The sequence below is a fragment of the Schistocerca piceifrons genome, chromosome 1, assembly GCF_021461385.2.
Source record: "Schistocerca piceifrons isolate TAMUIC-IGC-003096 chromosome 1, iqSchPice1.1, whole genome shotgun sequence".
Lineage (NCBI taxonomy): Eukaryota > Metazoa > Arthropoda > Insecta > Orthoptera > Acrididae > Schistocerca > Schistocerca piceifrons.
In genome coordinates, this window is record NC_060138.1 from 864,538,600 (window position 1) to 864,566,221 (window position 27,622).

Sequence of the window (27,622 nt, forward strand, 5' to 3'; positions counted from 1 at the left end):
AAGATAAAGTCAAAGAGATGTTCACTGGGCGGACATTGTCGTAATGTAACGTCATTGCGTTGTTCGGTTGTTAAAAAAAAGTCGTTTGTCTTCCGTTCTGCTGTTCGGTCGTGCGCGTATCTGAAAGGAATTAATTCGGGGACTAGAATAAACTTTCACATAATAGTTACGATTCGATGTTCCCACAAAAGGGGTTAACGTCAGTGTTAATTTGAATTGTGGGCGACAGGATTAGTTTTGACAGATACGTAAAAACGGACGTAACGAAAGTTGTTCGCATATCATCCTTGAACGTGACTTTTTATTTAATTAACGATTACGGGCTCATTAAAAGCTATTATCTCATGATTCGGATCAATCCCTCTTTCCTCCTCCTAGTGATCATTCATTAACATTTACGTCATAAGAAAAAGGATTATTAATAAAAGTGATGTTAAATGACAATGACGTGTTATTCCGTTAGTGTGGAACCGACGTAATATCTCTGAAATGACATTGATATATAATTTGTGTTAAATACTGAACTGAGATAGGAAGTAAATTGAAAATAGTGAACATTTGATACCGAGACTATAGAATCAGATGCGCTTAAGGTTTCTCTTCTTTAAAATGGCAAAATAGGTACGAACTTTAACTCAATAGTCGACATTATGTATTGCAAAGACATTAGCATTTCATACTTATTTTGACGACGCGCTGTTAAACAAAGAAACGTTGAGTCTCTGTACGAGTAATAAAATTAAATCTAAAAACATAATTAATAACGGCGAACTCCGCTTTAACAAACTGTATTGCGTGTCGTCATCGGGCAATAACTGCTCAATCCTGGAGACCTGTGTGGTGAAATTAGAAGTTGGGCATATAAAACAAACTTAAAAATTCATTCAAGCTACAGTGGAGTCGGCACAACACGACGTGGGCAGTTATAGCCGCGAACAGCGACGTTTGCGTAGAGTTTTCTGTGCTAACAACATGCAACACTGCGCGAAATAACCTCAGAAATCAACGTACGATTACGACGAACGCAGTCCTGACCGTCAGAAATGTGTGGCGAAATTTGGCGGTGATGAGCTGTGGCAGCAGGCGACCGACGCGAGTGCCTGTACTAACAGCACGTAAGCACCTTCAGGACCTCTCCTGAGCTCACGACCATATTCGTTAAAATCTAGACGATTGAAAAACCGTGGCCTGGTTAGGTGAGAACAGAGTTCACTTGGTACGAACTGATGGTACGTTTCGAGTGTGGCGCAGAACCCACGAACCCATGGACGCAAGTTGTGAACAAGGCAGTGTGCAAGCCGATCGTGGCTCCATAACGATGTCGGCTGCGTTTACATGGAAGGGACTGGGTGCTCTGGTTCAACTGAACCGATCATTGACTGGAATTGGTTATGTTCGGCTAGCTGTAGACCATTTACAGCCCAACAATGATAGAATTTTTATGGGTGACAATGCGCCATGTTACAGGGCCACTACTGTTCAGGATTTGGTTTAAGATCATTCTGGACAGTTCGAGGTAATGATCTGGGCACCCAGATCGTCCGTCATGGGACACAATCAAGCGGTCACTTCGTGCTGGGGATGCTGCACCGGCAACACTTTCGTAAATATGGACAGCTATAGAGGCAACATGTCTCAATGCTTCTGCAGGGAAATCCCAACGACATGTGGAGTCCACGCCACGTCGAATTGCTGCATTACGCAGCCAAAAGGAGACATCGTGTTTGAATATGCTCATGAGAACACCAAGAATGAACTTCCCTGGATTTTGGACGGGCACTCCGGCATGTCTACAAGGAACGGCGTATCCTCTGCAACTACGTACAAGTAATACGGAGGATGAACAGTGGTCATAAAAAGGTCCTAAACGACATATGTGGGAAACGAATGTCACGTCTTGTCAATGAAAATTGGTTTAAAACCCGACAGGAATTGCTACTGTCGCTGAATGCAAGTCCTTCTTAACCAGTTTCCGAGCGAACGTTTCGAACTGCTTGCAATGGACATTTGCTGTCGGGTACTTAGAAAAAGGCCACTGCCCACAGCAGAACCTAAAGCTGCACGTCTTCAGTGGGTGTAGTATAGTAAACGGACTGTAGCTGGCTGGAGGCGTGTAGTGTAGTTGGGGGGAGTCGTTATTTTGCCTCTTTGCGAATCATGCAATGTGCTGAGTACACTGTCAGCCCAACGCCCTATAAGGTGTTTAACTCGCAGTGAATGGAGGGTGTGTACTACAGACGGAAGGTGGTTCTGTGATGTTTTCGGTGTGTTCTTCACACCATTGAGGCGCTGATTTAGGTTACTGTAAACATGAACCAGGATGTATATCTCTACGTTCTCGATGACGTAGTGATGAACTTTCTACATGCCGAGTATGCTGTGGACACACCCGTCCTCCCCAGTAATATCAATTTTTACAGGGCTGAACCCGCGCTTTCCTGGTTCGATGAATACTCAAATTCGGTAGAGTGCGCAGCCCCCAGATACTGCCATCACAGCGTCTAGACGTCGTGTCTATTCATCTACATCTACATGGTTACTCTGCAATTCACACTTAAGTGCCTGTCTCAGGGTTCATCAAACCGGTTTCATACAACTCCTCTACCATTCCACTCGCGAATGGCGCGTGGGAAAAAGGAACACCTAAATCTTTCCTTTCGAGCTCTGATTTCGCTTATTTTATTATAATAATCATTTCTCCCTTCGCAGGTGGGTGTCAACAAAATATTTTCGCATTCGGAAGAGAAAGTTGGTGACTGAAATTTCGTGAACAGATCTCGCCTCAAAGAAAACCGCCTTTGTTTCAGTGACTGCCACCCCAACTCGCGTATTACGTCAGTGACACTCTCACTCCTATTGCGCGATAACACGAAACGAGCTACCCTTCTTTGTACATTTTCGTGGTCCTCCGTCAATCCTACCTGGTAAGGATCCCACACCGCGCAGCAATATTCCAGCAGACGGAGAAATGTAATGTAGGCTGTCTCTTTAGTGGGTTTGTCGCATCATCTAAGTGTTCTGCCAGCAAAGCGCAGTCTTTATTTCGCCTTCCCCACCATATTATCTATGTGGTCTTCCCAATTTCATGGCACGCAGAGAGGGCCTTGGTATGCACTTGTCGAAAACACTGCTACGTGTTTTGTAGGTATGTCCACAAAGCGTTGGCAGTGTTTGCAGGAGGACCAGAACGTACAAGTTGCCAGCTGAGCATTCCCTAGTCATGTTCTATGGGTGATGTGTAAGGCAGGCATGCCACAGAAGTGTGGTACCCGTTGTTCTTCGATGAAGGCTTGCACGTCACCCCTCCCCCCCCCCCCCCCCCCCCCAAACACACACACACACGTGGCTGGACATTGTTCTGGGGAAATATTCCACGTGGGTCTGCATGCAGGGAGGGCATTGCCTCGGCTGTAAGACGTCACTGATATGGCGGTAGCCGTTAAAATTGCCCTCAGTACGTAACGGCGCCCCAAACCGCTGCACTTGACTTTTGTACACTGTGTCGCTCAATGATACAGTCAGTCCGGTAACTGTCATAACGGCAGCGTCTAACATGCACGCTGCCAGTCTCTGTAGCACAAGTTGAAGCCACTCAGAACGCCAGTGATGGCGCTGACGTACTCATTGCACTCTGAGCCATTGATAACTTTCGGTCAGTGAAAGCCGACAAAATGGCATGCGTATCACAGTTCATTCCTCATAAAGGCGTCGAACCGTCGATGTAGCCATGACCACACTCGTTGCAGTGCTCCCACGTCAACTCAACTCTGCGGACAAGGCTGTTCTGTCAGACAAGATGGCGTTCGTCCCGCGCTGTGGTCACATCGTATGGTCCGGTATCAGCTCGTCACAGTGCAGCACCCTCTTCTACTCACTGGCTCCACATACGCTTCACTGTCTTAGCAATTTGCCCTGTACGAGCCCCCTTTGAACTTGCTCAGTGCTGATATCGCGCCCTTTGACATCGATCAGGCATGCCGGCACTTGCTTGCACATTTCCTCTTCGTTTGACTGCTCTCCCCACAGACTGATCTTGACGTAACGGTTACCTGCAGGGGCATACAAAAGAGGGCACTGCTGACCTTACATATACTTCATCTCTCTGTAATCTTAATCACTTATAATGAATAAACTGTTCTACAAATGCTCTGACAGTGAAGTGATTCATACCATTCCTTCCGAGTACAGCAGTTTTCGCTAACAGTGGTCAACGTTGGAAAAAGCGTTTTCTAAATCTACAAAGGTAGGCTTCCAGAATGAGATTTTCACTCTGCAGCAGATTGTGTGCTGATATGAAACTTCCTGGCAGATCAAAATTGGGTGCCGAATCGAGACTCGAACTCGGGACCTTTGCCTTTCGCGGGCAAGTGCTCTACCTTCTGAGCTACCCATCACGACTCACGCCCCGTCCTCACAGCTTTACTAGCGGAAGTAAAACTATGAGGACGGGGCGTGAGTCGTGCTTGGGTAGCTCAGATTGTAGAGCACCTGCCCGCGAAAGGCAAAGGTCCCGAGTTCGAGTTTTAATCTTCCAGGAAGTTTCAAAGGTAGGCTTGTCTATCTCCAGGCTATACTCTACTAAAATTCGTAGGGTCAATTGTGCCTCTCGCGTTACCACACTTTTCTACCACGGCTACTTCTACCTGCGGATTTGTTTCTTCTCCTGTACAACTGTTTCGTATTTCTGCACCGCGCAGCATTTTGCTGCTATTACTCAGACGTAAAACACTGCACTGAGCCACAGCGACATTTCAGAGGCGGTGATATCAGCGCGTAAGAAAGCGTGGCGTCACGGCACTCCCGGACGTGCTGTGCCGATCTCTTGAGGAGGCCGCGACAGGTGCGGTGGGGGAGGTGGGGGGGGGGGCGATGGGAAGGGGGACTTGGGGGGGGGGGGAGGGGAGGAGAGGTGGCCACGGGGGTCGGCGTTCTGCCCAGAACAGACCTGCCGTCTAACGGGACCATAGTCCCGACTGGCAGCACGCTGCAAAGCGCTGGCGAATGCAACGGCACGCACAGTAATATTCACAATAATATTCCAGACAAGCGATCGGCCGAATCGTGACAGTTGCGTCGTGAGGTGTTGTACAGTGTCTGGTATCCACGCAGTAATTAACCAAGCATTGCGTGATGGTGTTCAGTCTTGAGTGTTGATCTTGATTAGTTTCGGCTGCGTCCCGGAATAGGTCTGAATCCAAATCGCCTTTTCTCGTGGTCACTTATTAAAACTCCAACAAGAGAAGAAATCAGTGTTCTTCTAGTCTAACTACTACAAAAGGGCCTCGTCAATGTAATTAGTGTCACTTTCTCCAGTAAACAACTCACAGAAAGCAGAAAGTGGGTATGTGTCAATGTTGGACGTGGACATTCAACATCACACGCCTTTTGATCACAATGGAAACACGACCAGTGGTAAAGCTTTTGAAGCACAGAGTATACAAGGATTAGTTTCTTCATTCGCCTCAGCCATTGCTCATGTTTTCTCATTGGCGATCCTGTCAGTCCTTTCTTAATGTCATCTGTATGCGCTAGTACGCGCCGGGCAGGCATTCAAACGCAGAATAATGCGATAGCATGGATCAGAGTATGACAGCATAAGTTGATTATTTCTTCAGTAGTGGGGCAGTCGAAGAGAAGCAATCTCAACATTTTAGCTTTATATTCTTCAATTTTTATAAAGTATCACAGTAAAGAGTAAATCTACGACCCAAATTCATGTAATAAATCACACATGATCTTAGTTTCCTCTGCCTAGAGGATACGGTGTGTCAAACACAGAGCTTGAACTCATATCGAATTTTCTCATGTTGAGAAATCAGAAGGAGCTATCTGTTTTACTTGGTAAAAACGTTTTAACTCCAACATCGCATAAATATTTCATTATTTACAACAACCTGTTTCGACAGGCATTGCTGCTATCTTCAGGTCTTCAAAAATTTTGTTATAAGACGGATTTATTTTCAGTTGGAACTTCACGCCACTAACCTGACAACTACGCATGAAGTTCATCAAAATGAACCCCTTTTTACAACAATTTTTTTAAGGTTTGAAGATGACGCCAGTGTCTGTCGAAACCGTTTGTTGTAAATAAAGAAATACTTATGCGATCTTGGCTTTATAAAATTTTTATCATATAGTATCCAACAACAACATGCACTTTACTCAGATTGATAATGAAAGACATTAAGCGGTTCGCAGTGTACAAAATCTAATAATAATCTAATGCAAATAGACTAACTTCAATTCAACAGTTCACATTTATTTCAGTAGAGCCAAATGCGTTACAAAAGTCGATAATGAAGGGTAGGATCAAACAGAGGCCACTATTTCACCTCGTCTTATATATTACAATGCGTTTCTTAGCCAATGGTTCACTCTCAGGTAATATTCACACGTAGTCTACCGATTGCACATTATTTGCTTTCGTTTCATCAGCATACGTTCTTGCCTTTGTTATGGTAGATAATTGTGATTGTTCTAAGCTGGGCATTTTATGTAAGCGGAAATAGGTGCAGGTGTGCTCTGAAAAATAACTGTGTATCACGTAACGAAAAGAAAGCAGAGGTAGAACAATAGAAGCAAGAAAACAGTTCTCATTGGTATTGTCGTCTTATCGGACTGTGATGGAAGTAACAACTACCTAGGTGTAGGGGAAAGCAAAAAGCATTTATGTTTCAAGTTATTACAGCATCAGCCAATAAAGTATGGCCTTCAGAATATGTTCTTATTTTGCTAAAACACTTAGTGCTTTGAATACAAAAAGCCCAGAAATACAGAACAAAAATTTTTATACGGTAAACTTTTACAGCACATGTGATGATTGGTCAAAATAGTAAGAGGTTTAAAGATCCGGTATGGGACACAAAAAGAAGTGTATTGCCTGCATCGACGGTTGCTGTGCACAAGATAAGCGGGCTTTATGGTGTAAATATGTATCCACTGTCGGAGTCTACAGTGTGAAGCACTGCCTGCTGTCAAGTGGCGTGTCTTTTCCTCGTGCCTAGAGTCTGACGTGGCCTTCACAGCAGAAGACACAGGTAGCACACTCGCTGAGACAGTAGTCTCCAGAGAGTGCACTATTAGGTAACGCAGTCACTCATTTGACACTTACCTTGTCGATGGCGTAACAGTTGAAGCGTTGTGTCGGGCGACGGTAGTTGTCACATGTCAGACTCGTAGGCGAGACGAGACGCTCGGAGTCGGGCAGTGTCGGCCTGCTCCACAGCTACACTTCACATCACCAGCTCAACCGCAAGCCGGCAGCCTACTGGCGACTCCAGCGGCGGCGTTGGTGGCGGCGAGGGAGCATCGGGCGCGCATGCGCAGTGCTCGGCCGCTGGAGTGCGCTGCCCAGCAGGAGGCCGAGGCGAGGGGGCGGCAGTGGCCGCAGCCGCCAGCAGCCGTCAGGTGGGCGTGCCGAGCTCTTACGGAGTATAGCGCTGCTTCCGACAGCATAACCAAAGGCGAAACGGTAACCTCACTGCCCCTTAATTACTATTTCAGAATCGCTCTAAACATTACGTTACATAAAAACATTTCTCGGCAAATACATTGCTGAAAAAAATAAATGCATCCTTTTAGAGGTTTCCAGTTCTCTCAAGTTTTATTGTTGCAACAGTGCATATGGAGTAAATGAAGTGATTATATTTACAGATTAATTGCACAAATGACTCTGAAGTACCAGGTGTCGAACCATGGTGAAAAACCCATATTAGTACGGGGCGCAGCTTCCATGAGGGGTAATGCATGCACTGACTTTGACATCCAGTCGATCGTACAGAAGGCGCATGTTGTCCTGGGATACGTTATGCCACACCAGATCGACCTGTCCACATGCAGGGTGTTACAAAAAGTGACGGCCAAACTTTCAGGGAACATTCCTCACACACAAATAAAGAAAAGATGTTATGTGGACACGTGTCCGGAAACGCTTAATTTCCATGTTAGAGCTCGATTCACCGCCAGTTGGCCCAATTGAACGAAGGTAATGTTGACTTCGGTGCTTGTGTTGACATGCGATTCATTGCTCTACAGTACTAGCCTCAAGCACATCAGTACGTAGCATCAACAGGTTAGTGTTCAACACGAACGTGGTTATGCAGTCAGTGCAATGTTTACAAATGCGGAGTTGACAGATGCCCATTTGATGTATGGATTAGCACGGGGCAATAGCCGTGGCGCGGTACGTTTGTATCGAGACAGATTTCCAGAACGAAGGTGTGCCGACAGGAAGACCTTCGAAGCAATTGATCGGCGTCTTAGGGAGCACGAAACATTCCAATCTATGACTCGCGACTGGGGAAGACCTAGAACAACGAGGACACCTGCAATGAACGAGGTAATTCTTCGTGCAGTTGACGATAACCCTAATGTCAGCGTCAGAGAAGTTGTTGCTGTACAAGGTAACGTTGACCACGTCACTGTATGGAGAGTGCTGCGGGAGAACCAGTTGGTGGTTCAAATGGTTCTGAGCACTATGGGACTTAACATCTGTGGTCATCAGTCCCCTAGAACTTAGAACTACTTAAACCTAACTAACCTAAGGACATCACACACTTCCATGCCCGAGGCAGGATTCGAACCTGCGACCGTAGCAGTCGCGCGGTTCCGGACTGCGCGCCTAGAACGAGAACCAGTTGTTTCCGTACCATGTGCAGCGTGTGCAGGCACTATCAGCAGCTGATTGACCTCCACGGGTACACTTCTGCGAATGGTTCATCCAACAATGTGTCAATCCTCATTTCAGTGCAAATGCTCTCTTTACGGATGAGGCTTCATTCCAACGTGATCAAATTGTAAATTTTCACAATCAACATGTGTGGGCTGACGAGAATTCGCACGCAATTGTGCAATCACGTCATCAACACAGATTTTCTGTGAACGTTTGGGCAGGCATTGTTGGTGATGTCTTGATTGGGCCCCATGTTCTTCCACCTACGCTCAAATGGTTCAAATGGCTCTGAGCACTATGGGACTCAACTGATGAGGTCATTAGTCCTCTAGAACTTAGAACTAGTTAAACCTAACTAACCTAAGGACATCACAAACATCCATGCCCGAGGCAGGATTCGAACCTGCGACCGTAGCGGTCTTGCGGTTCCAGACTGCAGCGCCTTTAACCGCACGGCCACTTCGGCCGGCACCTACGCTCAATGGAGCACGTTATCATGATTTCATACGGGATACTCTACCTGTGCTGCTAGAACATGTGCCTTTACAAGTACGACACAACATGTGGTTCATGCACGATGGAGCTCCTGCACACTTCAGTCGAAGTGTTCGTACGATTCTCAACAACAGATTCGGTGACCGATGGATTGGTAGAGGCGGACCAATTCCATGGCCTCCACGCTCTCCTGACCTCAACCCTCTTGACTTTCATTTATGGGGGCATTTGAAAGCTCTTGTCTACGTAACCCCGATACCAAATGTAGAGGCTTTTCGTTCTCGTATTGTGGACGGCTGTGATACAATACGCCATTCTCCAGGGCTGCATCAGCGCATCAGGGATTCCATGCGACGGAGGGTGGATGCATGTATCCTCGCTACCGGAGGACATTTTGAACATTTCCTGTAAGAAAGTGTTTGAAGTCACGCTGGTACGTTCTGTTGCTGTGTGTTTCCATTCCATGATTAATGTGATTTGAAGAGAAGTAATAAAATGCGCTCTAACATGGAAAGTAAGCGTTTCCGGACACATGTCCACATAACATATTTTCTTTCTTTGTGTGTGAGGAATGTTTCCTGAAAGTTTGGCAGTACCTTTTTGTAACACCCTGTATATCTGTTACAGTTAGCTTTGAAAAGCGCGCCGCAGCGCGTAGCGTGAAGCAGTCGCCCTCCGTTTTCTGGCGGTGGCGCCGTTGTCGCAATTGAAGGCTTCGGTGTCTCCCTCTAGCGGGAAAGGGGAAAAGTGGGCTGTTCGCGTGGGTTTAAGAAGTGGCTGTATGGGCTCTCGTGGGGAGTTGGCAGTCGGGACATCAAGAAGCGACTTCTCTGCCAGTGCTAGAGGGACAGCACGCAGACCGCGGCATCAGCGTAAGCGACGCGAGCAGCGGCTCCGTGGTATGGGTGGTTAACTGCTCGTCGCGAAAGGAATCTTCCTAAGCGTGGGTCCGCGAGGGGCCTAATCTGCAGTTCGGCCGTACGCTGTCGACCGGCGAGGAGGTTCTGAAAATTGGCGCGCCTTCCTGCGTCCGTTGAAACGGCTGGCAGCGGCCGGCTCAGCAGAGCATTTGGAGGTGCAGCGTTGGTTCAGTCCTGGGAGTTGTAACGCTCCAGAAGTTTATTGACTGTTAACAGATTTTATGAAGTTTAATTGAATTCAATTTACTTATTCTTGTTAATTATACCAGCCGTATATTTTGGGGGTTTCCCGCCATTCATTCTCGTCTGCCCACCCGCGGGACGGTGGTAATATTAGAAAGGGTGGTCCGTTTGTCCCCCTTTGAGGACGAAAGGTGTGTGCGGGGAGTCAGAATAAATTTGTGGTTCGGATTGCTTCTTTCCCCTCCCAGCTTACCTACGGGTTATTCGACTGTTATCCTCTGCCATGTCTGTGAAAGTCTAAGGCACCAATGGCTGTACTGTTTAAAGGCACTAAGACTCGATGCTTTCTCTCTCCTGCCATAACTAGTAGACTCACTTGTAAAAGGTACTCTAAGAAAGAAGAAAAATTCCTTTTGCCTCGTGGTAAGAACTAGTCAACTGCATAACGAATTCCTGCTCATCTGGAAGCTGTAACTTAAGTAAATTTCTGTTTATGTATCTTTGGCTGTAATCAAGCAAGGTTGTTAATGTACGCCGTAATGGATTTTTTAAAATATTGTTTCTAGTCAGCAAAAACTGTTGTGTGTTTTTCCAATTCAATACCTTTTAAGGCTTTTACTCAACGTACTTATGTGTTTTGTACGGGTAGTTGGTTGTTAGTGTGTTTTCTTGCCATGCAAAAGTTTGCCACTTCATTACGGGTATAAACTGTTGCCTTAAAAGGAGAATGTTGTAAAAGTTCGCAAGTCCTATCTTGTGAGCGTGTGTGTTTGCCGTGAGTTAACTGGCAGATATTTGTAAAATTTGTTTTTTTTATATATTTTGGAAATGTTAATGTTATTAACCCCTCCCCCCCCCCCGTGTGCGTGACTCATGCGTTTTGGTTTTTCTATTTTGAGAACTTTTTTAAACAGGATTGTCTTTATATGTTGCAGACAAGTTAGATTCTGCGACATTTAATGAGCCTGAGTGAGGCTGTTGTGGGCGGCCATAGCTACGGCTGTTGTAACCAAATGGGAAATATGTCTGCCCAAAAGTGAAGTTGTATATTCAAATTGTATTCATTTATCAATGGAGTGAAATTCACCTGTGATTTAGCTGAGCTTGAAATATTATACAGCGTCGCGTTGTATATGTTAAATTGCTTGCCTCTACGCCTTTTACTGGCGTGAAATTTTTTATAATAATTTAATAATATAAAAGTCCTTTCTTATCGTAAATTTTGACTTATTCGTTAAATGATTGTTGGTTTTTTTTAAAAAAAAAATGTCGTTAAGTCTTGCACCAAATGTGAATAAAGAGTGTTACTGAAAATTGTGTGTAATTTCACCAGTTATTCCTTGGCACCCACTTCCACTTTACATTATGTGTATTAATTCTGATTAATAACCTTTGGGAACCAGTAGTAATTTTACGGTTCAGTGAGTCTCACGAGTCCTGTCACATTACACACTTGCTCGATTGGAGACAAGTCCGGAGATCGTGCTGGCCAGGAAAGTTGCTGCACGTCTTGGAGAACACGTTGAGTTTCATCGACAGAGTGTGAGCGAGCATTATCCTATCGGAACAACATCTCATCTTCCTGTTGAAAGAAAGGGAAAAGAATGGGCCTAACAACACTCTGCACCGAGCGAACGGTGCTCAGCGTCCCCTCCCAGAACACCAAAGGTGAAAGAGACCTGTAGCTTATCGTACTCCAGGCCATAAGGCCTACGGTTGGGCCACTGTGTCTTGGACGAATGGCCTCTACGAGACAGCGCTCACCAGTCCTACGTCGTAAGGGCAGACGATCATCACTTGCATGCAGGCAGGATCGGCTTTCATCACTGAAGACCACGGTCGATGCTATGGACAGAATGGAAGACAGGCTAGAGGTGTGCGTTCCTGTAGTCCCACTGCTAATATACGAGGGGTGTTTGAAATGTCCATACAAAAATAAAAACTACTTACGTGTTTGGAGTAAACCTTTTTTTATTTTTCGACATAGTCTCCTTTTAGACTTGTACACTTCATTCAACGCTGTCCTAATTTGTTGATCCCTTCCGAATAATAGGAATTGTACAAGTCTGCAAAATAGCTATTAGTTGCTGCAATCACCTCCTCGTTTGAATAAAATCTTTGTCCCGCCAGCCATTTCTTCAAATTGGGGAACACGCAGTAGTCCGAGGGAACTGAGTCTGGAGAAAAGGGGGGATGTGAAACGAGTTGGACTCCTATTTCCATTAATTTTGCGACTAAAACTGCTGAGGTGTGTGCTGGTGCATTGTCTGATGGAAAAGGACTTTTTTGCGGTCCAGTCGCCGGTGTTTTTCTTGCATCTCGGTTTTCAGACGGTACAAAAATGATGAATAATATGCACCTGTAATAGCTTTAACCTTTTCCAGATAGTCGATGACTATTGTCCCTTGCGAATCCCAAAAGACAGTCACCATAACCTTTCCGACCGAAGGAATGGTCTTCGCTTTTTTTGGTGCAGAGTCTCCCTTGGTAACCCATTGTTTAGATTGTTGTTTATTCTCAGAAGTATAGTAATGTATCCAAGTTTCATCCACAGTGACCAAACGACGCTTAAAGTTCTGCGGATTCTTTCGGAACAGCTGCAAACCATCCTTGCAACTCTTCACACGATACTGTTCTTGGTCAAACGTTAGCAATCGCGGAACCCATCTTGCGCATAGCTTTCTCATGTCCAAATGTTTATGCAAAATATTATGTACCCGTTCATTCCAGATGTCCACAGCATGAGCAATCTCAAGCACCTTAACTCTTCTGTCATCCATCACCATATCATGAATTTTATCAATGATTTCTGGAGTCGTAACCTCCACAGGGCGTCCAGAACGTTCAGCATCACTTGTGCCCATATGGCCACTATGAAAATTTTGAAACCACTTATAAACTGTTCTAATCGAAGGTGCAGAGTCGCCGTAATGTTTATCAAACTTCTCTTTAGTCTCCTGAGGCATTTTGCCCTTCGTTAAGTAATGTTTAATCACCACACGAAATACTTTCTCGTCCATTTTTTGACATTCACTCGACTTCCTTGATTCACACGAATGCCAAACACAAAGAAATAGACCAATATGGCTGAAACTTGGTGTGCGTTCTTTCTAAAAATGCTACTGACTAAACATGATCTCGATACGCGCCAGTGGTGCCATCTCTCGGACTTTGCACGGACTTTTCAAACGCCCCTCCTAACAGTTCTTGTTGACACGTTTGGGCTCACAAGCCTTCTTATCTGTGCTGTGATAGCTGTACGATCTGCCACTTCTGCCCTTATAATAGACGATCGTGGGCGACCAGAACCTCTGCTACGGGTGTGAGATGTTCACGCGGCCTCTGTTACAAGCGTCGTTGCACAACTGACCCAGCACTTCCAACTTGCGTGGCATTTCTTCTAAAGGGCCATCCCACCACTCGCTCAGTTGGCTGTCGAAAGCACGAGTGCGTCTCCGTGGCATGGTTGCCTCCTTGCTTCACACGTTTGCAGCACACTGAACCTTCTGGCTGTGAGCGTTCCACATTAAAGTGTAGACACAAACGGCCCCCTGGTAGCTATGCCACTACACGGACGACGTTGAAACCATTATTAGTACATGAACTATCCCCCAGGTGGCATACGCTGTCATCGCATCAAAATCGACTTCGTCTCTCTAGGCGTACTGACTGTTTACCGGCAGTGTATTTATTATTTGCGAATAAGCCCGTGAGGAGTACACAAAGTACTCCACAAAGTACTTACAGGTGCGAAATTTGCGTTCTTTTCTGTCCATATTTCTTTCATTTTCTTTCTGTGGGCTACATTTCTCTCTTCAGTCCATGTTGGGGTTCCAGTTTTCTTCTATGGTCAACTTGCTATCTGTGAATTTTAGACCTAAGGAATTCGCGGTTTTGGACATCTTCTGGAGTAATTCCTGTCAATTTCAGACCAATTTTGATCTCGCCAGCTCATTTCATCGTGTTTGCTTTCGTTACTACAATTGTCAAAAAAGTTGAGTGTCTGAAACTTCCTGGCAGATTAAAACTCGGACTCGGGACCTCTGGCTTTCGCGGGCAAGTGCTCTACCGTCTGAGCTACCTAAGCACGACTCACGGCCCGCACTCACAGCTGTAATTCCCCGAGTACCTCGTCTCCAACCTTCCAGACTTCACAGAAGCTCTCCTGCGAACCTTGCAGAACTAGCACTCTTGGAAGAAAGGATATTGCCTGGGTTTATTCTTTTAATGTAATCATAGAACCTTAACCTCCTATTTTTAGTGTCAGTAGGGATATTTGTGTATTGTTGGGTTTCCTTATTGCTTCTGAGCCGGTATTGCTCGTCTACAAATTTTGGACACAATTTTTTTACGATTGTGGCTTTCTTTTTCTCGATGTTTTCCCGCTCAAAATATTAGTGTTTCAGATCCACAGAGGCTTTCTGATTTACTTGACGTACTGTAATGTCTGAGTTTTGTTTCCGAAATGCCGTGAATCCTGGATCTGCGAGTGGCAAGGTGATGGGTATACAAGAATCAAACATTTCATACTTTCATTATTATTTTTTTATTTTCAGTTTTTAAGTTACGTGAGTTCTCAGTGCTGAAGGCTATTGACAATAGCCTTAAAATTTTTCTAATGACATTTAAACACCAAAATATTTTTGTTATTTCCCTGATGTCCTATCCAGTTAATGTGAGTTGTTAGTAACAACACACAAAGCTGCAGTTTATAAAAGCACTCTATTTAAACATACATAACCTGCAGTTTCAAAATTGGTACTACTGAGATGCTGTCATGACCACTGCATGTAGCCCTACTCTTCTTTGTTGGTGACTGCATTATAATTTACCACACAAGACGGAGGTGACTGGTACAGAGTACAGCGAACATATTGCAAACAATGTTTTTTGTTGGAATGTAGACGTGCTTAGTTAGGGACCGTCACTGTGGTAAGATACTTTGACAGTGTAAAAGGACGTCGTAGCATGGTCTGTAAAATCAGGTTCTTTTATAAATAACGAGAGTGAAGAGGCTCCGACTGTTTTTGAGCAATATACTCCCCACTCTTCCTTAGTGCTCAGGTACTTGTTGAAACAAATTAATTTCTTGCCCCAAAGGTATCTGAATCATCTGATGGCGTCACACTGACGTATGCAACGTATGCATGGTTTTACACATGTGTCACACCGGCATTGCAATGGTGTCACATATTCTTCACACATGTCTCACGCTAGCATCATCCAGTGCACGTGGTGTATGCTTGGCATCGTGTTCGCATCGCAACAGCATCATGCCAGCATCATATTGGCGGCGTGCCACTGTGGCCTCGCGGTTCTAGGCGCTTCAATCCGGACCCACGCGGCTGCTACGGTCGCAGGTTCGAATCCTGCCTCGGGGATGGATGTGTGTGATGTCCTTAGTTAGGTTTACATAGTTCTAAGTCTATGGGACAGATGACCCCAGATATAAGTTCCACCCACAGTGCTTAGAGCCATTTGAATCAAATCATATTGGTGTTACACTGCCATAATATTTCATGCTGGCGTATCACTATATATACACTATACATGTCATACATACACTGTGGTAAGATACTTTCAGAGTATAAAAAAATAATGATATCATAGTGTGGTCTGCAAAATGTTAATCAAGTGGCAGTAAATTCGGAAACTGGTGGATGTATGTTTATATGTCTACTCTGTAAATCCACAGAAAAGGTTCGTGCATTGTAAATAATTAGCTACCTAATATTAAGCGTAGGTCTTCAGCCAAAACAGCACTTGAGCAGGAGTTTATTACATTGTCACAACGTAGCCCACACTCAAAAAGTATCTAAATTATTTATCGATCATGCGCTGTTGCTCCACTGGTCTGTGGTGAGCGGATTAGGGTATGGATATCGAGGAAAAACGTCTTGCACTGCCCTCTGTGCATATCTACATTAAAATATTTAACTGAACTCGTATTTCTGCAAGTCTCAGTCCCTCCCTATACACACGCATTTCTGCCGAGTCTGCGACTGCTAAAAAAAAGTATTGACTATTATAGGACATGTCGAGATGACCAAATTACGTACACAGGAAAGGCAGTACCGCTGGAATAATGTTGCTTGCGGGTACTGTAGTAAAAATAATATATTTCTCCTGCTTTAATGTAGCACCTCTGTGCCATATTTGTTGGAGCCAGCGAAGTTAATTAAAACTGTATGCAGAAAGAATGTAGTTAACAATAATAATGATGTTAGCATGACAGCATGTCATTATGACGTTAGCATGACCAAATGTCATCCTTTTCAAGTGTAACCAGCAGTAAAATAAGTGGTGGAACAGACGAAAATGGAAGCGTAAAAACAAATTTTTAGAATTAGTTGCCAGACGTTAAGACAAAACGATTAGGTCACTGCCTCGACTATAAAGAAAGACAAACTTTTGCTACCCGTCAAACGAAAACAAAAAATGTGTGACATCAAAGTCAAGAACGAAAACTGGAATATATGGTGTAGACAACAACCATTAAGGAACGAAAGGCGACGTTACGGTCGTGTAACCAGCTTATGAGCTCATAGTAGGTAATATGTTAAGTCTGCTCGACACATTGGCTCCTTTAGATGTATGTATCTGTCAGTGAACCAGCCAGGTCCCATTCTTTGCATTCCTCTTATTAGCTTGTGTCCTTATTCTTACGCTAGCAAAGAAAACCGCTGGGATGGTGGTGTTTTTACTGGTCATCTTAAATAATAAACATGTTTCCTAGGCTATACGAATTTGGAAGTGGAACTTGACAAGTGTAACCAGCCATAAAATGTGGTGGAATAGACCAAAGTTGGTAGAATTAGCTACCTGACATTAAGATAACGCGATTAGAGGCTCTGCATCCACCAAAAAGAGAGTCTAATTTTCACTACCCGTCACAGAGTCGACGAGTTTAGAGTTAAAAAAAAATGTCGAGGTGAGATACGTTGACACTGTGGTGTGTATGACATCATAGTATATTCTGTAAAAGTGTGGTAAATATTAACGTAAGATACTATGAGAATCTAAACACGATTATGTGGGATGTATACGAAAAAAAGCTAGAAGTATTGACCAGATACTTTTACTATCCCCAGCTTGTTAGGATGAACATTCTGTCTATTGCCGTGTGCAGACCAGTCCTATTGCACTCCTAGCTTCAGTCAATTAATACCAGAACCTTGCACATATAATTTAAATGCTAGTCAAATCACTCCTATAGGTGAATTGTTTCTGACTGCTTGAAAATGGTTGGTAATATTGCTATAATTAATGGCTTTCGTATCTAGCAGCAAAATATTTGGCATTTTTCTGTAAGCACATCGCAAATATCGAGACCGTATGGCAAATGAACTACACTACTGGCCATTAAAATTGCTGCACCACGAAGATGACGTGCTACAGACGCTAAATTCAACCGACAGCAAGAAGACGCTGTGATATGCAAATAATTAGCTTTTCAGAGCATTCACACGAGGTTGGCGCCGGTGGCGATACCTACAACATGCTGACATGAGGAAAGTTTCTAACCGATTTCTCATACACGAACTGCAGTTGACCGGCATTGCCTGGTGAAACGTTGTTGTGATGCCTCTTGTAAGGAGGAGAAAGGCGTACCATCACGTTTCCGACTTCGATAAAGGTCGGATTGTAGCCTATCGCGATTGTGCTTTATCGTATCGTGACACTGCTGCTCGCGTTGGTCGGGATCCAATGACTGTTAGCAGAATATGGTATCGGTGGGTTCAGGAGGGTAATACGGAACGCCGTGCTGGATCCGAACGGTCTCGTGTCACTAGCAGTCGAGATGTCAGGCATCTTATCAGCATGGCTGTCTCGATCCCTGAGTCAACAGATGGGGACGTTTGCAAGACAACAATCATCTACACGAACAGTTCGACGACGTTTGCAGCAGCATGGACTGTCAGCTCGGAGACCATGGCTGTGGTTACCCTTGACGCTACATCACAGACAGGAGCGCCTGCGATAGTGTACTCAACGACGAACCTGGGTGCACGAATGGCAAAACGTTATTTTTTAGGATGAATCCAGGTTCTGTTTACAGCATCATGATGGTCGCATCCGTGTTTGGCGACATCGCGGTGAACGCACATTGGAAGCGTGTATTCGTCATCGCCATACTGGCGTATCACCCAGCGTGATGGTATGGGGTGCCATTGGTTACACGTCTCGATCACCTCTTGTTCGCATTGACGGCACTTTGAACAGTGGACGTTACATTTCAGATGTGTTACAACCCGTGGCTCTTTCCTTCATTCGATCCCTGCGAAATCTTATATTTCAGCAGGCTAATGCACGACCGCATGTTGCAGGTCCTGCACCGGCCTTTCTGGATATAGAAAATATTCGACTGCTGCCCTGGCCAGCACATTCTCCAGATTTCTCAACAATTGAAAACGTCTGGTCAATGGTGGCCGAGCAACTGGCTCGTCACAATACGCCAGTCACTACTCTTGATGAACTGTGGTATCGTGTTGAAGCTGCATGGGCAGCTGCACCTGTACACGCCATCCAAGCTCTGTTTGACTCAATGCCTATGCGTATCAAGGCGGTTATTACGGCCAGAGGTGCTGGGTACTGATTTCTCAGGATCTATGCACCCAAATTGTGTGAAAATGTAATCACATGACAGTTCTAGTAAAATACACTCCTGGAAATTGAAATAAGAACACCGTGAATTCATTGTCCCAGGAAGGGGAAACTTTATTGACACATTCCTGGGGTCAGATACATCACATGATCACACTGACAGAACCACAGGCACATAGACACAGGCAACAGAGCATGCACAATGTCGGCACTAGTACAGTGTATATCCACCTTTCGCAGCAATGCAGGCTGCTATTCTCCCATGGAGACGATCGTAGAGATGCTGGATGTAGTCCTGTGGAACGGCTTGCCATGCCATTTCCACCTGGCGCCTCAGTTGGACCAGCGTTCGTGCTGGACGTGCAGACCGCGTGAGACGACGCTTCATCCAGTCCCAAACATGCTCAATGGGGGACCGATCCGGAGATCTTGCTGGCCAGGGTAGTTGACTTACACCTTCTAGAGCACGTTGGGTGGCACGGGATACATGCGGACGTGCATTGTCCTGTTGGAACAGCAAGTTCCCTTGCCGGTCTAGGAATGGTAGAACGATGGGTTCGATGACGGTTTGGATGTATCGTGCACTATTCAGTGTCCCCTCGACGATCACCAGTGGTGTACGGCCAGTGTAGGAGATCGCTCCCCACACCATGATGCCGGGTGTTGACCCTGTGTGCCTCGGTCGTATGCAGTCCTGATTGTGGCGCTCACCTGCACGGCGCCAAATACGCATACGACCATCATTGGCACCAAGGCAGAAGCGACTCTCATCGCTGAAGACGACACGTCTCCATTCGTCCCTCCATTCACGCCTGTCGCGACACCACTGGAGGCGGGCTGCACGATGTTGGGGCGTGAGCGGAAGACGGCCTAACGGTGTGCGGGACCGTAGCCCAGCTTCATGGAGACGGTTGCGAATGGTCCTCGCCGATACCCCAGGAGCAACAGTGTCCCTAATTTGCTGGGAAGTGGCGGTGCGGTCCCCTACGGCACTGCGTAGGATCCTACGGTCTTGGCGTGCATCCGTGCGTCGCTGCGGTCCGGTCCCAGGTCGACGGGCACGTGCACCTTCCGCCGACCACTGGCGACAACATCGATGTACTGTGGAGACCTCACGCCCCACGTGTTGAGCAATTCGGCGGTACGTCCACCCGGCCTGCCGCGTGCCCACTAAACGCCCTCGCTCAAAGTCCGTCAACTGCACATACGGTTCACGTCCACGCTGTCGCGGCATGCTACCAGTGTTAAAGACTGCGATGGAGCTCCGTATGCCACGGCAAATTGGCTGACACTGACGGCGGCGGTGCACAAATGCTGCGCAGCTAGCGCCATTCGACGGCCAACACCGCGGTTCCTGGTGTGTCCGCTGTGCCGTGCGTGTGATCATTGCTTGTACAGGCCTCTCGCAGTGTCCGGAGCAAATATGGTGGGTCTGACACACCGGTGTCAATGTGTTCTTTTTTCCATTTCCAGGAGTGTATATTTGTTCAATGAATACCCGTTTATCATCTGCAGTTGTTCTTGGTGTAGCAATTTTAATGGCCAGTAGTGTATAAGCGAGTTTATATTTTAAATGTTGCTGGAAATATAGTTAATCGGCGACATAGAATCTACATTATCAAACAGAGTGTATGACTGACGTGACGAAGCAGAAGAGGTGAGCCGCACACTGAAAATACTCCTTAGCTAGAGGAATTTATATCCATTATATACATGGCTTTGCATATGATATTGCTATGACATAGGCGTTTTGTGAACGCCTCTAGCTTTGCAGAGTACACCAGAGAATTTGGTGTTACTCTATGCAATGCAGATGAAGTCTCTAGCTTGTTATGCAGATGCAACATTCCAACACAGTAAACCACTTAGACAAAGCATGCCGCAACCCACTCTATACCACTACCCTGCTGGTGGTAACCAGGACTGTTATGTCTAAACCAGACGTACATACAATTAAATTTTGTGTGTGTGTGTGTGTGTGTGTGTGTGTTTGTGTGTGTGTGTGTGTGTGTGTGTGTGTGTGTGTGTGTGTGAGTGTGTGCGTGCGTGTACTGTGTCGCCATTATAAGGTTGTCCTAGACGATGGACGTCGAGAATTACTGAAAATCCTGATTTCCTGTCTCTCAAGCATGGTCAGAGTGGCAGGAGATCCGACAGTGCTTTATCTGTGACAGCAGCACGTAAAACGAATCAGATCGGTTATTATTCGAGTCATAGAGATACATTGCATGACACAGATGCTTTCGTAATAATGTCATACAAAAAATTACCCTTGAATGACTATTCAAGTGTGATACGGCAACATCGGATTAGCAAAAATATTCTTACATAGAATAGCAAAGGTACAGCCATTGTACAGACACTTCTAAGTCGACTTATCAGTCACTTTCAGGCTTCATGTAAATGTTTAACATATGCTGCCTATGCTTCTCTTGAAGAGCAGGGGGGAATAAGTTTAGAGCAAGGGCAGTAATCTTTTTTTTACTTGCGAATCACTTTTGTATCTCTGTTCGCCGTAAAATTTTATAACAAAACACTGGTTCGACTCTAATGGTGCTTTATAAAATAGGAAAGTAACTTTACATTATAAAATTTATCATGTAAAGCTACAGAAAGTTAAAGTAAACTACAATAATTATTGTACAATTTATGATGCAAAGCTACAGAAAGTTTAATAGCAGTAATTACGTAAGTATTTCATGTCAAATTTTTTGAAAATTTAATGAATTTTTTTAAACCTCTACCGCCTACAGCCCAACACGACAGCTGAAACGCATTCTAGTGTGCGGTAGGATCAGGTTGAGAACCACTAGTCTATACGGCACTGAAATCGGAGGCGGGCGACGGCAGCCTGCTGCCATATTCAAACACAGCCCTCTCTGTATATGGTAGAATGCCAGGCATCCAATACACGAATCGATGCACACACCTTATGTGAGGAGTGAACTCTTTCTCCACGTTCCTCGCTGACAGCCGCGTTGCACGGGGCGAGCATCGATAGCCAACCGCGGCCACCCAGGGCCACTCAGCTGCGAGAAATTGCTCGCGCCGCGACAGCCACGTGAGGGCGCCGTGCCGGGATCGACTTCCTGTAACCGCGTGCACGCACCCTGCTAGCAATAGCGCGGAAAAGAAGAACGCCGAGTTTTCGCTTATCTGCACCGACTGCTGTCGTACTTTGAGGACATGTCAAGATGCTGAAACGTGCGGTATCCGCAAGCTGACTGAAGAATAGCATTGGTGATGTGATTTGAGTTCTTGAAATTACACATATGAGGGCTGGCTACTTTCGTACCACGAAAAATACCATCGCAGATTCGCAATTTTTCCTTTGTAGAACGTGTCGATATGATGAAATATATGATATGAGCAAGCAGATGACTGCAACACCAGCGCGTGGAGGATGGGAAATGCGTGGCGGTGCTGCCTTGCCTGAGCAGCCCCTCCTCCAGCCGATTATCATCGTCGACCACTGTATGAACATGAAGCTTCACTATGCCGTCCGCGGCTCGTGGGCTTGCGGTAGCGTTCTCGCTTACCGCGCATGGGGTCCCGGGTTCGATTCCCGGCGGGGTCGGGAATTTTCTCTGCCTCGAGATGACTGGGTGTTGTTTGTCTTTCATCATCATTTCATCCTCATTCACTAGCAAGTCGCCGTAGTGGCGTTAAAGAATTTGTGGAGCGGCGGCCGAACCGCCCCGCGAGGGGTCTCCCGGCCACCAATGCCATACGCTCATTATTATTATTATGCAGGCTGGCAGTGCTAATGACGATGGTGCAGATAAGCATCCTTGCTTATCGGGCGACAAAGATATACCAGCACCAGTCTTTGATGGCTTTTCTCCAGGAATGTAAGTATACAGAATTAAAAAAAAAATGGTTCAAATGGCGCTGACCACTATGGGACTTAACTTCTAAGGTCATCAGTCACCTAGAACTTAGAACTACTCAAACCTAACTAACCTAAGGACATCACACACATCCATGCCCGAGGCAGGATTCGAACCTACGACCGTAGCAGCGACGCAGTTCCATACTGTAGCGCCTAGAACCGCTCGGCCACCCCGGCCGATTATACACAATTATGTGATTTCTTAAAAAACTGTGGACAGTACTTATAAGACCCTGTTTTTCCCTAGATGATCTGAATTCTCTCATACGTAAGTGTGAGCAAGACAGTAACACGGCGTTACTACAGCTCGATGACGAAGCTATGGCTTTTCTAATGGGTGATTTGCATACAGTCCTTATGTGCTCCCATTTTTTTTTTCTATTTCAGCTACCGACATTGAACTGCCGTGGGCCATAACCCCATTATCTACCTACAGTTTGTGGGGGATGTCATCGACCATTGAGGACTAGATACGTATTCCCACTTATTCTACAAATAATAATTTACACTTGCATAGAGTGCTCATGATCAGTTCTTTCTTTTAGATGCACTTGATGACAACATAGCTAGTAATGTGTTTTATTGAATGAAAAAATATCCGAATATATGTATAACATTCTGAATGACATGAATGGGAATAACAGTTAGAGCCCCTTTGTGACCCACAGTGTATCAGGAATTATTATTATTGATGAGTGTGTACATCTATTGCATGTGTGTGTTTGCCTGATACTTAACAATCTCATTTCTTCCTTTGCAAAAGTATTGCAGCTATCTGTAGGTGGCCTAAACATGCCACTGGTATTGATGTACACATCAGCTCAGCCTGTCCCTCAAATTGGCATCCGCAAGCATCAGAACCCAGATCATCACACTCGCTGTGCTCTCCGCATGTACCCCATTGCTGCAACCTGGGCCGATGGTGTGCCCATCATCATCATCGTCATCATCTTCCAGGCCTGGTTCCTCAAATTAGCGGCCTTAAGCACCACGGCCTGGAGCATCGACTCCAGCACATTTGCCGTGATCACCACCACATGCGAACCTATGATGCTGGTCTGGAGCGTCCTGTCTGCTGCGTTCATTTTGCAATCGATCACCATGGTAAAGTCCTGTGTGTAGCAGCAGTACGGCTCACCGATCCTTTCTTAGTAATGAAAACCAGGTAAATCATTAGATCAGCCCTGGGTCCCTGGGTCACGCGCCGCCGATCGCTTCCCGTGACCAGCTGTCCTCCGCCATGGAACTCTAGCCCGCTCCGGACCATATGACGTCGTCGCGTGTCGGATACCCCGACGCAATGGAGGTCGACCCTTCGGCCCCTCCTGTCTCTTTACGGGCGCATACACCGCATGTTGACGTGCACCCTGGACTGGGTTTTCAGGCGTTTCCTAGCTCCCCTCGGACCGAATGGCCGGGTGCGGGTGGCACAGCCTCGCCTGTTGTTAGGCTCCCCACCTCATCGCATACGTCAACATGGGGTCCTCCCCACGGCGGGCGGAAGCCTTATAACACGACCGTTCGCCGATTTGCGGGGGAGGAATGTGGTGTCACCGTCAGACACCACACTTGCTAGGTGGTAGCTTTAAATCGGCCGCGGTCCATTTAGTACATGTCGGAACCGCGTGTCGCCACTGTGTGATCGCACACCGAGCGCCACCACAAGGCAGGTCTCGAGATACGGACTAGCACTCGCCCCAGTTGTACGGACGACATTGCTAGCGACTACACTGACGAAGCATCGCTCATTAGCCGAGCAGATAGTTAGAGTAGCCTTCAGCTAAGTCCATGGCTACGACCTAGCAAGGCGCCATTAACCATTTTAAGATAGAGTCTCACTTGTATCATCAAGGAATGCTGTATACAAATGATGGATTAAAAGTTAAGTATTATAGCAGCTACGTACTTTTCTTGCTACCATTCATTACGTATCCTGTTTCAGACCTCTCTCTAGCCTACGTGAGATTAACGCGTGCCTTTCGGCTACTTCAGTGTGGCGTAGCTGTCTTGTTACGCCACAACAACATGCACGACGACTGGCCACTGTTAATAATGTCTCCATAAGGTGAGGTCCAAGAGCTGTAAAGCATTTTGTAAAATGCATTTTAACCATCGCCTGTTTATTGTCCCATTAGTCATCTACCGATTTCAGTTATTAACCATAATCCAGAATGTCTATCAATATCAATACTAAAAAAATTATGAAAGTACAATGCATATAAAAAATAGCAAAACTCAACCAATATATGGGCGCAAAATACCGTTTGTATACTTACAAGGTGTGACAGATTAGTTAAGAACATCCCATATTCTTCTGAAGCTGGACCATATCGAAATTATCCGCAATTGTATAACCAATTTGTCTTAGAATACTGGCAGTCATATTTTATGTCAAACATAAAGATGTCACAGGACAAACAAGATGAACAATCACTGGAAAAATCCCTCAGCAGTCAAGTTATATCAAAGATACTGCATTTGCACTACATAGGGAATATAACAGCATACTTTAGCATCAGTGGTAAAGTGAAAGAATAGAACATCTTTACCGACATCTTTGACTCAATATAAACAAAAACAGAGAAACATTGATACTGAAAGTTACAGTAAGAACGGTCGCAATAAGGGTGGCAGGTGATCGGCGTGAAAGGAAGTGCTCCATCGCAGCGAGGCCCTGGACGTGCGGAATATTTGTGTATAAGGAAGTGGCATCAATGGTTACAAGGATGGTTTCCGGGGTAACAGACTGGGTAGGGATTCCAGGCGTTCGAGAAAGTGGTTGGTGTCTTTGATGAAGGATGGGAGACTGCATGTAATGGGTTCAAGGTGTTGATCGAACGCCTGGAATCCCCACCCAGTCTGTTACCCCCGGAAACCATCCTTGTAACCATTGATGCCACTTCCTTATACACAAATATTCCACACGTCCAGGGCCTCGCTGTGATGGAGCACTTCCTTTCACGCCGATCACCTGGCACCCTACCAAAAACCTCTTTCCTCATTACCTTAGCCAGCTTCATCCTGATCCACAACTTCTTCACTTTCGAAGGCCAGACATACCAACAATTAAAGGGAACAGCCATGGGCACCAGAAGGGCCCCCTCGTACGCCAAACTATTCATGGGTCGCTTAGAGAAAGCCTTCTTGGTTACCCAGGCCTGCCAACCCAAAGTTTGGTACAGATTTATTGATGACATCTTCATGATCTGGACTCACAGTGAAGAAGAACTCCAGAATTTCCTCTCCAACCTCAACTCCTTTGGTTCCATCAGATTCACCTGGTCCTACTCCAAATCCCATGCCACTTTCCTTGACGTTCACCTCCACCTGTCCAATGGCCAGCTTCACACGTCCGTCCACATCAAACCCACCAACAAGCAACAGTACCTCCATTATGACAGCTGCCACCCATTCCACATCAAACAGTCCCTTCCCTACAGCTTAGGTCTTCGTGGCAAACGAATCTCCTCCAGTCCGGAATCCCTGAACCATTACACCAACAACCTGAAAACAGCTTTCGCATCCCGCAACTACCCTCGCGACCTGGTACAGAAGCAAATAACCAGAGCGACTTCCTCATCTCCTCAAACCCAGAACCTCCCACAGAAGAACCCCAAAAGTGCCCCACTTGTGACAGGATACTTTCCGGGACTGGATCAGACTCTGAATGTGGCTCTCCAGCAGGGATACGACTTCCTCAAATCCTGCCCTGAAATGAGATCCATCCTTCATGAAATCCTTCCCCACTCCACCAAGAGTGTCTTTCCGCCGTCCACCTAACATTCGTAACCTCTTAGTTCATACCTATGAAATCCCCAAACCACCTTCCCTACCCTCTGGCTCCTACCCTTGTAACCGCCCCCGTGTAAAACCAGTCCCATGCACCCTCCCACCACCACCTACTCCAGTCCTGTAACCCGGAAGGTGTACACGATCAAAGGCAGAGCCATGTGTGAAAGCACCCACGTGATTTACCAACTGACCTGCCTACACTGTGAAACTTTCTATGTGGGAATGACCAGCAACAAACTGTCCATTCGCATGAATGGACACAGGCAAACAGTGTTTGTAGGTAATGAGGATCACCATGTGGCTAAACATGCCTTGGTGCATGGCCAGCACATCTTGGCACAGGGTTACACCGTCCGGGTTATCTGGATACTTCCCACTAACACCAACCTGTCAGAACTCCGGAGATGGGAACTTGCCCTTCAGTAAATCCTCTCTTCTCGTTATTCGCCAGGCCTCAATCTCCGCTAATTTCAATTTGCCGCCGCCCACACGTCACCTGTCTTTCAACAACATCTTTGCCTCTACTTCCGCCTCGACTGACATCTCTGCCCAAACTCTTTGCCTTTACAAATGTCTGCTTGTGTCTGTGTATGTGCGGATGGATGTGTGTGTGTGTGTGCGATTGTATACGTGTCCTTTCTTCCCCCAGGGTAAGTCTTTCTGCTTCCGGGATTGGAATGACTCCTTACCCTCTCCCTTAAAACCCACATCCTTTCGTCTTTCCCTCTCCTTCCCTCTTTCCTGAAGAAGCAACAGTTCGTTGCGAAAGCTAGAATTTCGTGTGTATGTTTGCGTTTGTTTGTGTGTCTATCGACCTGCCAGCACTTTCGTTCGGTAAGTCACATCATCTTTGTTTATATATATATATATATATATATATATATATATATATATATATATATATATATATATATGGTGTCCCATTAATCTTGACCACACTAAATAACTGTTTGTCCAGATGCAAACTACAAAATGTTTCAAGCAAATGTTCTTTAGCCGTCAGGGGGACATAAATCAGCATGATTGCCTTCATTGTAGCTTTTTTTTTTCCAAAGATGTGAACAG

The 27,622-nt window shown here is 45.8% G+C and overlaps 1 protein-coding gene across 2 annotated transcripts in view; it reads right to left on the reverse strand.

The window, feature by feature from the left end:
* Positions 1 to 7,253, reverse strand: part of LOC124716128 (cadherin-87A) — a 725,215-nt gene extending 717,962 nt beyond the window's left edge. For both annotated transcript variants that reach the window (XM_047243147.1, XM_047243148.1), the window contains exon 1: positions 7,112 to 7,253. The gene's annotated coding sequence lies outside the window, so the exon portion shown is untranslated. The remainder of the gene's footprint in view (positions 1 to 7,111) is intronic.
* Between the last annotated feature and the right edge of the window lie 20,369 nt (positions 7,254 to 27,622).